The sequence below is a fragment of the Lithobates pipiens genome, unplaced genomic scaffold (assembly GCF_037356315.1).
Source record: "Lithobates pipiens isolate NorthernLeopardFrog02 unplaced genomic scaffold, aLitPip1_a1.2 Scaffold_28, whole genome shotgun sequence".
Classification (NCBI taxonomy): Eukaryota; Metazoa; Chordata; class Amphibia; order Anura; family Ranidae; genus Lithobates; species Lithobates pipiens.
The window spans coordinates 146,361,093-146,375,716 of NW_027507789.1; positions in this window are offsets into that span (position 1 = coordinate 146,361,093).

A 14,624-nucleotide genomic window follows, 5' to 3' on the forward strand; every position below is an offset into this window, starting at 1 on the left:
TTCGCTTTGAAAAAAAAAGGAAAAAAAAAAGTGCCATCCTCCCCCAGCAGTGCCATCCATCCTCCCCCAGCAGTGCCATCCATCCTCCCCCAGCAGTGCCATCCTGCCCCAGTGCCATCCTGCCCCAGTGCCATCCGCCCCAGTGCCATCCACCCCAGTGCTACCTGCCCCCAGTGCCATCCACCCCAGTGCTACCTGCCCCCAGTGCCATCCACCCCAGTGCTACCTGCCCCCAGTGCCACCTGCCCCCAGTGCCACCTGTTGTCATTGCCATTTGTCACCAGTGCCATCTGTCATCAGTGCCACGTATTAGTGCCATCTGTCATCAGTGCCACGTATCAGTGCCATTTGTCTTCAGTGCCACCTGTCAGTGTCACGTGCCATCTGTTGTCAGTGTCACGTGTCATCAATGCCACTTATCAGTGCCATCTGTCATCAGTGTCACGCGTCATTGGTGCCATGTATTAGTGCCATCTGTCATCGGTGGCACGTATTAGTGCCACGTATTGGTGCCATCTGTCATCAGTGCCACGTATTAGTGCCACGTGTCTTCAGTGCCACGTATTAGTGCCACGTGTCATCAGTGCCACGTATAAGTGCCACGTGTCATCAGTGCCACATATTAGTGCCATCTGTCATCACTGCCACATATTAGTGCCATCTGTCATCAGTGCCACGTGTCATCAGTGCCACGTATAAGTGTCATCATTGCCACATATCAGTGCCATCTGTCATCAGTGTCACGTGTCATTGTCCTGGTGCTTCAAAAGTGTAATAAATAGTCAACAAGTTAGATGTGTAATTTATGTTCCTAGAACACATGATGGCGCTACCTGCATGTTGGGCCTCTCTATGTGGCCAGGCTGTGAAAAAGTCCCACACATGTGGTATTGTAATACTCAGGAGGAGTAGCAGAATTTTTTGGGGGGTGTCATTTGTGGTATACACATGCCATGTGAGAGAAATAACCTATTACAATGACAATTTTGTGGAGAAAAAAAAAAGAAAAATCTTAATTTTGCAAAGAATTGTGGGAAAAATATGACAACATCAAAAAGCTCACTATGCCTCTTACTAAATACCTTGGATTGTCTACTTTCCAAAAAGGGGTCATTTGGGGGATATTTGTACTTTCCTGACTTGTTCGGGTCACAAGAAGCGAGATAGGCCACCACTACATCAATGTGATCAATTTTGTGCGATTCGCACCACAGATTTTAGACTCTCTAACTTTCACAAAGACCAAATAATATCCACTAATTTGGGTTATTTTTACCAAAGATATGTAGCAGTATAAATTGTGGCCAAAATTTATGAAGAAAAATTAATAATTTGCATAATTCTGTCACAGAAACAAAGAAATATGCGTTTTTTTTCAAAATTTTCGGTCTTTTTTCATTTATAGCGCAAAAAATAAAAACCCCAGAGGTGATCAAATACCACCAAAAGAAAGCTCTATTTGTGGGAAAAAAAAGGACAAAAAATTAATTTGGGTACAGTGTTGCATGACTGAGTAATGTCATTCAAAGTGTGAGAGCACCGAAAGCTGAAAATTGGTCTGGGCAGAAGGGTGTTTAAAGCGGAGGTCCACCCTAAAGTGGACCTTCCGCTCATTGGAATCCTCCCCCCCTCCGGCGCCACAATTGGCACCTTTCAGGGGGGAGGGGGGTGCAGGTACCTGTACAGTACAGGTATCTACACCCACTTCCTGGATAGCTCTCTGCGGAAAGGGGCGTAGATTACACCCCTTTCCGAAAGTCCCCCGCTGCCTGCTGGGAAACACACAGATCCCAGAGGCAGCGGGTCCATCCTCATTGCACAGCGCGACTCGCGCATGCGCAGTAGGGAACCGGGAAATGAAGCCGAAAGGCTCCACTTCCTGATTCCCATACCCAAGATCGCGGCAGCAGCACCCGAGAGACGATCGAGAGATCGGCTTCGGGTGCCGACATCGCGGGCGTGCTGGACAGGTAAGTGTCACTATTTTAAAAGTCAGCAGCTGCAGTATTTGTAGCTGCTGGCTTTTAAAAAAAAAAAAAACGCGGAGTCCCGGCGGACTCCCGCTTTAAGTGCCCAGTAAGCAAGTGGTTAAACAAGGAATATATCAAGCCTCGCATTTCATAAAATCAGGAAAATGGCCAACATTGCAGGAGCTGATGGATAGAAAAGACCCCTTTCAACTAGATTTCTGGGAGGTGGCGCAATTAGGACATTTTTTAAGCACCGGGACAGCGCCAGGTTTATTAGATCGTGGTTATATGCCTTTTGAGAAAAGGAGACAATCACACATATCATTTCTAAAATGTATGTGTTACTGACCAAACCACCAGAGAATTTTCAGTTACCTTTCTTCCAAAAATGGGAAACAGATTTGGGGAGGACTTTTTCGGAGGAACAGAAAATGAATATAAAACAACGACATGCACAAAAATTACAAGAAACTAATTATAAAATTATTTCACAATGGTATAGAACACCAGAAAATATTAAAAATATTTCCCGGATACACCAAGTGAGTGCTGGAGATGTCAGAAGGAGCAGGGAAACCTTTTACATATATTTTGGTCATGCCCAAGAATGGAGAAATACTGGAAGGAGGTACTAGAGATCATTAAAAAATTTAGTGAGGTAGAAATATGTGAGGATCCAGCGTTATTTCTTTTGCATCTGTCAGGGATCCCGAGGAAATAGTGTCAACCCAGGGTCAGGCACAGGGTATGGGGATAATTCAGAGGGAGGTGTTACCTTGTTTTCGACCTCATGCTCTATCTCCCTCACTTACCAACTTAGCTGTCTCCTTATGCCGCGTACACACGATCAGACTATCCGGCAGACTTAGCCTGGCGGACAAACCGCCGGAAAGTCCGCCGGACTTTACGAACGAGCGGACCTGCCCACACACAACCGGACTTTTCTGGCAGTCTAGATCCGCCGGACTATGGAGGGAGTCCGCCGTACTTTTGAAATGAACGGACTTGCCCACACATGGAGAAAAGTCCGTTAATTTTGAACACGGCTCCAGGTAGCCGGGACTAGCGAAGGAAGTCAATGTCGCTGCCTTCAGCGGCGAGATTGACACGTTGCTGGCTCTGTCACCTGGTATGGACTTAAAGGGGAAGCCCTACACCGAAAAAACGGCGTGGGGCCCCCCCCAAAGTCCATATAAGACCCTTATCCGAGCTCGCAACCCGGCCGGTTAGGAAAGGGGGGAGGGGATGAGCGAGCGCCCCCGCCTCCTGAGCCATACCAGGCCGCGTGCCCTCAACATGGGGGGCGCTTTGCGGAAGCACCTTGTCCCCAGGTTGATGAGGACAAGGGCCTCTTCCCGACAACCCGGGCCGTTGGTTGTCGGGGTCTGTGGGCGGGGGGGCTTATCGTAATTCGGGAACCCCTTAATAAAGGGGCCCCCAGATACCGGCCCCCCACCCTATGTGAATGAGTATGGGGTACAATTTACCTTACCCATTCACCTGGTGAAAAAAATGTAAATAAAACACAACACAAGGTTTTAAAATAATTTATTGCACAGCTCTGGAGGTCTTCTTCCTTCTTGGGGGGTTTTCTCGCCGGACTCCTCCTCTATCTTTTGCTAGCTCTTTTACTAGCGGAGGAGCCCGGCTTTCTTCTTCGTCGCCGTCCGGGGGTCTTCTTTCGACTTCGGGGGTCTTGTCCCCCTCTTCGGGGGTCTTGTCCTCCTCTTCGGTTCTTCTGGCCGGGCCTCCGCTTTCTTCCTATAGCTCTTTTACTAGTGGTGGCCCAGGCTTCTGTCTCCGCTGCCTCTTCTTCCGACTTTGGGGGTCTTGTCCCCCTTTTGGGTTCTTCTTGCCTCCGCTCCTTCTTCCAGCTCTTCTACTAGCGGTGGCCCGGTGTTCTGTCGTCGTCGCCGCCGCCACCTTCTCTTTTCTTCTTCTCTTCTTCTTCCTCGAGATGTTGACTCGACGCTGGCTCTAGCCATAATGATAGGGACGCTTTGTGCGGCGACTTATATAGGGACAATGGGCAGGGTCACTGGGTGATGTCACCACCCCTTATGATGTCACAGATCCAGAGGATGCTGGGACTGTGACATCATAAGGGGTGGGGACATCACACGGTGACCCCGCCCATTGTCCCTATATAAGTTGCCGCACAACGCGTCCCTGCCAGAGACAGCGTCGGGTCAACATCTCAAGGAAGAAGAGGAAGAAGAAGAGAAGAAGAAGAGAGAAGGCGGCGGCGACGACGACAGAAGACCAGGCCACTGCTACTAAAAGAGCTGGAAGAAGGAGCGGAGGCCCGGCAAGAAGAACCGAAGAGGGTGACAAGACCTCAGGAGTTGGAAGAAGAGGCGGCGGCGACAGAAGACCGGGCCACCGCTAGTAAAAGATAGACATGTGCAGAGTAAAATATTTCGTTTCGGAATTTCGTTTTCGTCTGAAAACTTAATTTATTTAGTTACTCCCGAAATTCGTTTTTATTTATTTCATTTTTCGTTCAAAAATTGCATTCGTCCGAAAATCCACATGAATCACGGTCGAATCTGTCTTTGAAGGCTTATGGTGTCTGTCGAATGTATAAAGAAGATTCGACAGAGCTAGTATATAGCATACTTTAGAACCCTATTAAAGTCTATGGGACTCCAACGTTCAAAATCTAAAGTGCTCATTTTAAAGGCTAATTTGCAAGTTACTGTCCTAAAAAGTGTTTGGGGACCTGGGTCCTGCCCCAGGGGACATGGATCAATGCAAAAAAAAGTTTTAAAAACGGCCGTTTTTTCGGGAGCAGTGATTTTAATAATGATTAAAGTGAAACAATAAAAGTGTAATATTCCTTTAAATTTCGTAGGGGGGGGTTGTCTATAGTATGCCTGTGAAGGGGCGCATGTTTCCCGTGCTTAGAATTGTCCCTGCACAAAGTGTCATTTATGCAGGAAAAAAAGTCCTTTAAAATCACTCGCAGCTATAATGAATTGTCGGCTCCCGTAATACAGAGAACACTCATTGAAAGTCATTGATAAAAAAATAAATAAATAAATAAAAAAAAAAGCGTGGGGGTCCCCCAAATTCAATTACCAGGCCCTTCAGGTCTGGTATGGATATTAAGGGGAACCCTGCCTCAAATTTAAGAAAAAATTTGACGTGGGGTTCCCCCTAAATATCCATAACCAGACCCTTCAGGTCTGGTATGGATATTAAGGGGAACCCCGCGTCAAATTTAAAAAAAAATTGACGTGGGGTTCCCCCTAAAAATCCATACCAGACCCTTTATCCGAGCACGCAACCTGGCAGGCCGCAGGAAAAGAGGGGGGGACGAGAGAGCGGCCCCCCTCCCTCCTGAACCGTACCAGGCCACATGCCCTCAACATTGGGAGGATGCTTTGGGGGTCTGTGACCCCTCAAAGCACCTTGTCCCCATGTTGATGAGGACAAGGGCCTCATCCCCACAACCCTGGCCGGTGGTTGTGGAGGTCTGCGGGCGGGGGGCTTATCAGAATCTGGAAGCCCCCTTTAACAAGGGGACCCCCAGATCCCGGCCCCCCCCCCCTGTTTGAAATGGTAAGGGGGTACAAAAGTACCCCTACCATTTCACAAAGAAAGTGTAAAAAATGTTTAAATAAAACAAACACACTTTTGAAAAATTCCTTTATTAAAAATAAAAAAATAAAAAAAAGATTCCAGCGGCGGTAATCCACTCTTGCTATCCATCGACGGACGGTCATATCTCCAGCGATGTCTAATATCATCCAGCGCAGCGCAGCATCCTTCTTCTGTCTCCGTGGAGGAGACACTACAGACATTCCGGCGGCTGACGTTTGTTATATACGGAGGGCGGGGCCACCCGTCACCTGACCCCGCCCCCCTCTGACGCAAGGGGAAACCCGGGGTTCCCCGTGACGTAGGGGTGACCCCGCCCCCCTCTGATGTAACGGAAACCTGCCTGTGTTACATCAGAGGGGTGCGGGTCACCCCTACGTCACGGGGAACCCCGGGTTTCCCCTTGCGTCAGAGGGGGGCGGGGTCAGGTGACGGGTGGCCCCGCCCTCCGTATATAACAAACGTCAGCCGCCGGAATGCCTGTAGTGTCTCCTCCACGGAGACAGAAGAAGGATGCTGCGCTGCGCTGGATGAGATGAGACATCGCTGGAGAGATGACCGTCCGTCGATGGATAGCAAGAGTGGATTACCGCCGCTGGAATCTTTTTTTTATTTTTTTATTTTTAATAAAGGAATTTTTCAAAAGTGTGTTTGTTTTATTTAAACATTTTTTACACTTTCTTTGTGAAATGGTAGGGGTACTTTTGTACCCCCTTACCATTTCAAACAGGGGGGGGGCCGGGATCTGGGGGTCCCCTTGTTAAAGGGGGCTTCCAGATTCTGATAAGCCCCCCGCCCGCAGACCTCCACAACCACCGGCCAGGGTTGTGGGGATGAGGCCCTTGTCTTCATCAACATGGGGACAAGGTGCTTTGAGGGGTCACAGACCCCCAAAGCATCCTCCCAATGTTGAGGGCATGTGGCCTGGTACGGTTCAGGAGGGAGGGGGGGCCGCTCTCTCGTCCCCCCCTCTTTTCCTGCGGCCTGCCAGGTTGCGTGCTCGGATAAAGGGTCTGGTATGGATTTTTAGGGGGAACCCCACGTCAATTTTTTTTTAAATTTGACGCGGGGTTCCCCTTAATATCCATACCAGACCTGAAGGGTCTGGTTATGGATATTTAGGGGGAACCCCACGTCAAATTTTTTCTTAAATTTGAGGCAGGGTTCCCCTTAATATCCATACCAGACCTGAAGGGCCTGGTAATTGAATTTGGGGGACCCCCACGCTTTTTTATTTATTTATTTATTTATTTTTTTATCAATGACTTTCAATGAGTGTTCTCTGTATTACGGGAGCCGACAATTCATTATAGCTGCGAGTGATTTTAAAGGACTTTTTTTCCTGCATAAATGACACTTTGTGCAGGGACAATTCTAAGCACGGGAAACATGCGCCCCTTCACAGGCATACTATAGACAACCCCCCCCTACGAAATTTAAAGGAATATTACACTTTTATTGTTTCACTTTAATCATTATTAAAATCACTGCTCCCGAAAAAACGGCCGTTTTTAAAACTTTTTTTGCATTGATCCATGTCCCCTGGGGCAGGACCCGGGTCCCCAAACACTTTTTAGGACAGTATCTTGCAGAATCTTTTCTCTCTGTCAAATCTTTTTTCTCTGTCGAATATTTTCTCTATATAATCTTGGACTAATAGAGGTAAGGTTAGGCACATTCGAACACAGGTTCTATAGACACGTTGTCAGAGTCACGTCGAATCTCCTATTCTATATCGAACTGTTGTAACAATGAAAACGAAAATAAAGCATTTATTTATGTCGGATCTTTCGTTTTTCGGATTTTGTGCTTTCGTTATCGTTTGGCAAAACGAAAACGAAAATAGCTGAAATTCGGACGAAAATGCATTCGGACGAAAACGAATGCACATGTCTAGTAAAAGAGCTATAGGAAGAATGCGGAGGTTCAGCAAGAAGAACCGAAGAGGGGGACAAGACCCTCCTGACGGCGGGCTCCTCCGCCAGTAAAAGAGCTAGCAGAAGATAGCGGAGGAGTCCAGCGAGAAGACCCCCCAAGACAGAAGAAGACCCCCGGAGCTGTTTTTAAAACCTTGTGTTGTGTTTTATTTACATTTTTTTCATCAGGTGAATGGGTAGGGATACATTGTACCCCATACTCATTCACATAGGGTGGGGGGCCAGTATCTGTGGGCCCCCTTATTAAAGGGGGCTCCCGGATTACAATAAGCCCCCCGCCCACAGACCCCGACAACCAATGGCCAGGGTTGTCGGGAAGAGGTCCTTGTCCTCATCAACATGGGGACAAGGTGCTTTGGGGTGGGGGGGCCCTGCGGCCCTCCCCCAAAGCACCCCCTCATGCTGAGGGCACACGGCCTGGTTCGGCTCAGGAGGGGGGGTCTTATATGGACCTTGGGGAGGACCCCCACACCGTTTTTCCGGCATAAGGCTTCCCCTTTAAGTCCATACCAGCTGACAGGGGCCAGCGACGTGTCAATCTCGCCACCTAAGGCGGCGACATTGACTTCCTTTGCTAGTCCCGTCTACCTGGAGCCACGTTCAAAATGAACGGACTTTTCTCCGTGTGTGGGAAAGTCTGCTTATTTCAAAAGTTCGGCGGACTAGCACACAGACGGCCGGATTGTCTGCGAGTCCGGCAGAAAATTTTTGAGTCAAAACTACTTTCTAAGTCCGCCGGAGCCCACACACGGGTGGATTGTCCGCCGGATAGTCTGATCGTGTGTACGCGCGAGAGAGAGAGAAATCTAACGTAAAGTATTGGAAAGACTGTTCATGTAAGTTTCTGTCCTTGTTTAAAAGAAAAAAGAGAAAAATAAAGAAATTGTAAAAAGTTAAATAAAGAATAAAAAAAAATAAAAAAAATTGAATGCGCCCTGTCCTGACGAGCTCACACGCAGAAGCGAACGCATATGTGAGTAGCGCCCGCATATGTGTTAAAAGCACATATGTGAGGTATCACCGCGTTTGTTAGAGTGAGAGCAAAAATTCGAGCTCTAGAAGTCCTCTGTAACTCAAAACTGGTAACCTGTAGAAATTTTTAAACTTCGCCTATGGAGATTTTTAAGGGTAAATTTTTGTCACCATTCCACGAGCGTGCGTAATTTTGAAGTGTGAAATGTTGGGTATCAATTTACTCAGCGTAATATCTTTCATAAAAAAATTGGGATAACTTTAGTGTTGTCTTATTTTTTAATTCAAAAAAGTGTGCTTGTAAGACCGCTGCGCAAATACGGTTTGACAGAAAGTATCGCAACGACCCCCATTTTATTCTCTAGGGTGTTAGAAAAAAAAATGATATATATATATATATATATATATATTATAATATAATGTTTGGAGGTTCTAAGTAATTTTCTAGCAAAAAAAATGAATGACTTGTAAGCACCCAGTCTGAAAATTAGGCCTGGTCCTTAGATGGTCAACAGACAAATTAAACAAGAACAATTTGTCTTTTGGGGTATCATACATAGTTGTTTTCTTTAGCTTTTCTTTTCACACAGTCAGGCCGCGTACACACGCGGGGACTGTCTGCCGAAACTAAGTTCGTCAAACAGTCCGCTCAAACTTTTGAATGAACGAACACGCCCACACACGGCACTTTTTGAGCGGACAAATACGGCAAACTTTGTTCGTCGTACTAAGTCCGCGCAACTTTTGAAATGAACGGACTCGCCCACACACGAGGAGGACAGTCCGCTCATTTCGAGCGCGTGTGCAGGTAGGTGGGGCCCGCGACGGAGACGTCGCGGGCCCCTCCGCCTGGTATGGACTTAAAGGGGAAGGCCGCGTGCCCTCAACATGGGGGGTGCCTTGGGGAAGGGGGACCGCGCGGCCCCCCCACCCCAAAGCACCTTGGTTGTCGGGGTCTGCGGGCGGGGGGCTTATCGGAATCCGGGAGCCCCCTTTAATAAGGGGGCCCCCGGATACCGGCCCCCCACCCTATGTGAATGAGTATGGGGTACAATGTACCCCTACCCATTCACCTGTAAAATGTGTGGGCCAGCCCCTCCTGAGCCGTACCAGGCCGCGTGCCCTCAACATGGGGGGGTGCCTTGGGGAAGGGGGGGCCGCGCGGCCCCCCCACCCCAAAGCACCTTGTCCCCATGTTGATGAGGACAAGGGCCTCTTCCCGACAACCCTGGCCGTTGGTTGTCGGGGTCTGCGGGCGGGGGGCTTATCGGAATCCGGGAGCCCCCTTTAATAAGGGGGCCCCCGGATACCGGCCCCCCACCCTATGTGAATGAGTATGGGGTACAATGTACCCCTACCCATTCACCTGTAAAATAAAAGTACCCAAAAAAAAAACACAACACACGAGATAAAATATTTTATTGCACAGCTCCGGGGGTCTTCCGTCTTCGGGGGTCTTCTCGCCGGACTCCTCCGCTATCTTCTTGTAGCTCTTTTGCTAGCGGAGGAGTCCGGCTTTCTTCCTCCCCGCCGCCGGCCTCTTCTCCCGACTTTGGGGGTCTTGTCCCCCTCTTCGGTTCTTCTGCCGGGCCACAGCGCCTTCTTATAGCTCTTTTGCAGGCGGTGGCCCGGTCTTCTGTCGCCGCCGCCTTCCGTTCTTTTGCCGGGCCACCGCGCCTTCTTATAGCTCTTTTAGAGGCGGTGGCCCGGTCTTCTGTCGCCGCTGTCGCCTTCCGGTCGCCTTCCATTCTTCTTCTTGTTCTTCTTCTTCTTCTTCTCCAGGAGATGTTGACACGTCGCTCTCTCCGGCCGGAATGCCAGAGCCGCGCTGTGCGGCCACTTATATAGTGACAATGGGGCGGTGTCACATGGTATATGTCACATGGGTTGGTCACATGGGGACTATGACATCGTAAGGGGGCGGGGTCACCATGTGACCAACCCATGTGACATATACCATGTGACACCGCCCCATTGTCACTATATAAGTGGCCGCACAAGGTGCTTTGGGGTGGGGGGGCCGCGCGGCCTGGTACGGCTCGGGAGGGGGGGCGCGCTCGCTCGCCTCCCTTTCCTGGCCGGCCGGGTAGCGTGCTCAGACAAGGGTCTGTTGTGGACTTTGGGGGGACCCCCACGCCGATTTTTTTCGGCGTTGGGGTTCCCCTTTAAGTCCATACCAGGCGGTGGGGCCCGCGACGTCTCTTTCGCGGGCCCCGCCTACCTGGAGACGCGCTCGAAATGAGCAGACTTTCCTCCGAGCGGGAACAGTTTGCTCATTTCGAAAGTGGCCTACACACGGGCAGACTGTCCGCTCAAACCAAGTTTCAGCGGACAGTTTTTCGGAATTTCCGAAAAACTTTGTTCGTCAAACTGTCCGCTGAAACTGTCCGCTGCAGCCCCATACACGAGCGGACTGTCCGCTGAAACACTGTTCAGCGGACAAAGTTGAGCGAACAGTCCGCCCATGTGTACGCGGCCTGAGTGATGGTTAAGTATCTATCCTGACATGTTTCACCACCAAAGGCTTCCTCTGGGTTTTTTTTGTATATAAACGTCACTGTTTAGAAGATAAAGCACACTGTAATATACTAAAATAATATACAATAATGCAAGACCAAAAACAGTTATTGAACGATCAATGAATTTTGTTGTTTGCCATGTTAGTCATATCATTGCTTACCCACAACATCCTCCCTGTACCCCTGGACAGGAGCAAAAAGACAAAGTGCAAAAAGTGGAAAGAACAACAGGAAACGCCAGAGGATGCACATAGGCCAAGCTATAACATAATGATGATCCGTGAGTTATAATATATAACAGGTGGACACCAAAGAAAAAAGTGACACACTAAGAATACATATCTCTAAAAAAACGATACTTACAACACAAGTTGTTATTGTGGAAATGGATGAGGGTGCCAATTTTGAACACCAATTATCAAAAAGTAAACAAGCACATGCTGGAAAAACAGAAGAGTGAACAATAAGAACATATATATAATCTCTATGTATACATATATATCTAGATATTTTTTTTTGTTTAGATTTTTTTTCATTAATTCATGGATCATCATTATGTTATAGCTTGTGCCCACTGCCGCTGCACAGTGTTTCCTGGTGTTCTTTGCGCTGTTTTTTTGCTCCTGTTGTTGTGGATGAGTAATGATATGACTAAAGCCGCGTACACACGGGCGGACTGTCTGGCCTACTTAGTCCACCGAAACACATTTCAGCGGACAGTCCGCTCGTGTGTGGGCTTCAGCGGACTTTTTCAGCGTGCAGTCTGGCGGACTAAGTATTTCGGAATTTCCGTAATACTGTCCGTCGGACTCGCATTTCGGCGGACAATCCGCCCGTGTGTGTGCCAGTCCGCCGCACTTTTGAAATGAGCGGACTTTTCCCGCCCGGAGAAAAGTCCGCTCATTTCGAGCGGGTATCCAGGTAGGCGGGGCCCGCGAAGGAGACGTCGCTGGCCCTGCCGCCTGGTATGGACTTAAAGGGGAACCCCAACGCCGAAAAAAATCGTCCACCGGGCCACCACCTGTAAAAGAGCTATAAGAAGGTGCGGTGGCCCGGCAGAAGAACCGAAGAGGGGGACAAGACCCCCGAAGTCGGGAGAAGAGGCCGGCGGCGAGGAAGAAAGCCGGACTCCTCCGCTAGCAAAAGAGCTACAAGAAGATAGCGGAGGAGTCCGGCGAGAAGACCCCCGAAGACAGAAGACCCCCGGAGCTGTGCAATAAAGTATTTTATCTCGTGTGTTGTGTTTTTTTTTTGTACTTTTATTTTACAGGTGAATGGGTAGGGGTACATTGTACCCCATACTCATTTACATAGGGTGGGGGGCCGGTATCCGGGGGCCCCCTTATTAAAGGGGGCTCCCGGATTCCGATAAGCCCCCCCGCCCGCAGACCCCGACAACCAACGGCCAGGGTTGTCGGGAAGAGGCCCTTGTCCTCATCAACATGGGGACAAGGTGCTTTGGGGTGGGGGGGCCGCGCGGCCCCCCCTTCCCCAAGGCACCCCCCCATGTTGAGGGCACGTGGCCTGGTACGGCTCAGGAGGGGCTGGCCCACACATTTTACAGGTGAATGGGTAGGGGTACATTGTACCCCATACTCATTCACATAGGGTGGGGGGCCGGTATCCGGGGGCCCCCTTATTAAAGGGGGCTCCCGGATTCCGATAAGCCCCCCGCCCGCAGACCCCGACAACCAACGGCCAGGGTTGTCGGGAAGAGGCCCTTGTCCTCATCAACATGGGGACAAGGTGCTTTGGGGTGGGGGGGGCCGCGCGGCCCCCCCTTCCCCAAGGCACCCCCCCATGTTGAGGGCACGCGGCCTGGTACGGCTCAGGAGGGGCTGGCCCACACATTTTACAGGTGAATGGGTAGGGGTACATTGTACCCCATACTCATTCACATAGGGTGGGGGGCCGGTATCCGGGGGCCCCCTTATTAAAGGGGGCTCCCGGATTCCGATAAGCCCCCCGCCCGCAGACCCCGACAACCAACGGCCAGGGTTGTCGGGAAGAGGCCCTTGTCCTCATCAACATGGGGACAAGGTGCTTTGGGGTGGGGGGGCCGCGCGGCCCCCCCTTCCCCAAGGCACCCCCCCATGTTGAGGGCACGCGGCCTGGTACGGCTCAGGAGGGGCTGGCGCTCGCTTGCCCCCCTTTCCTGGCCGGCCGGGTAGCGTGCTCGGACAAGGGTCTGTTGTGGACTTGGGGGGGACCCCCACGCCGATTTTTTTCGGCGTTGGGGTTCCCCTTTAAGTCCATTCCAGGCGGCGGGGTCAGCGACGTCTCCTTCGTGGGCCCCCCCTACCTGGAGACGCGCTCGAAATGAGCGGACTTTCCTCCACGTGTGTGGGCGAGTCCGTTCATTTCAAAAGTAGGGCAGATAGTATGGCGGACTTAGTACGCCGTATTAGTCCGCTCAAAAAGTGGTGTGTGTGGTCAAGTCCGTTCATTCGAAAGTATGATGGACTGTCCGTCGGATTGTCTGACGGACTAAGTTGGCCAGACAGTCCGCCCCGTGTGTACGCGGCTTAACATGGCAAACAACAAACATGGCTAACAACAAAATTAATTTATCAGACTAACATGGCAAACAACAAAATTAATTTATCATTGAATAACTGTTTTTGGTCTTGCATTATTGTATATTATTATTATTATTATATTATTATAGTGTGCTTTGTCTTCTAAACAGTGACGTTTATATACAAACAATCCCCTGAGGATTGTGTGAAAAGAAAAAGCTAAAAAAACAATTCTATGTGTGCTACCCCAAAAGACAAGTTGTTGTTGGTTAATTTGTCTGTTAAACAGCACTTTTAATTTTTAACCATGTATAAATAAAATGTGTTTTTATATATATAAACGTTGTTGGTACTATTATGTCTATGGCACCCTAAAAAAATACCCTTAAAAAAACTTCTCTCTTTTAAAGTATTGGTTTCTTGATTTAAACTCCTTCGTACCTAAGGATAAAACAAATTTTAATGCCTAAGCACAATTTTGCAATTTTGACATGTGTTAGTTAAACCATACATACTCACAAATCACAAATACTTTGTGCATCCAGGTGGAATATACTGTGTTTTTTTTCAGGAAAAATTGGACTTTCATTTAGTGGTAAATGGTAAGCTGTATATTTCTTGTTACTACCATACCCTACTACCAGAGAACAACCCAAAATAAATGTTCCTGGTCCTGACGATTGCAACAATACCACATATGTGTATGTTATTTGTTGTTTGTACCCATAGTACAGCCCAGAAGCAATAAAACACTCTGACACTAACTGACATTGATACTAATAAAAAATAAAAATAAATCCTGCTCAAAATATACGGACCCTGACCTTGACCTTTGACCCTTACTTTACCCAAACACTAACCCTTGCAGTGACCTATATCAATCCTTGATCTAGGTATTTTTTTCTTTCCTTTTATTTTTTTTTATTTTGTATTATTTTATTTATTTTACATTTCTTTATTTATTTATTTTTTCTTTCTGCATGAAAAGATGCAATGGTTATTTCCGAAAGGCAAATCCACTTTGCACTACAAGTGCAGACTAGAAGTGCAAAGTGCACTTGAAATTGCACTGAAAGTGCACTTGGAAGTGCAGTTGCTGTAGAT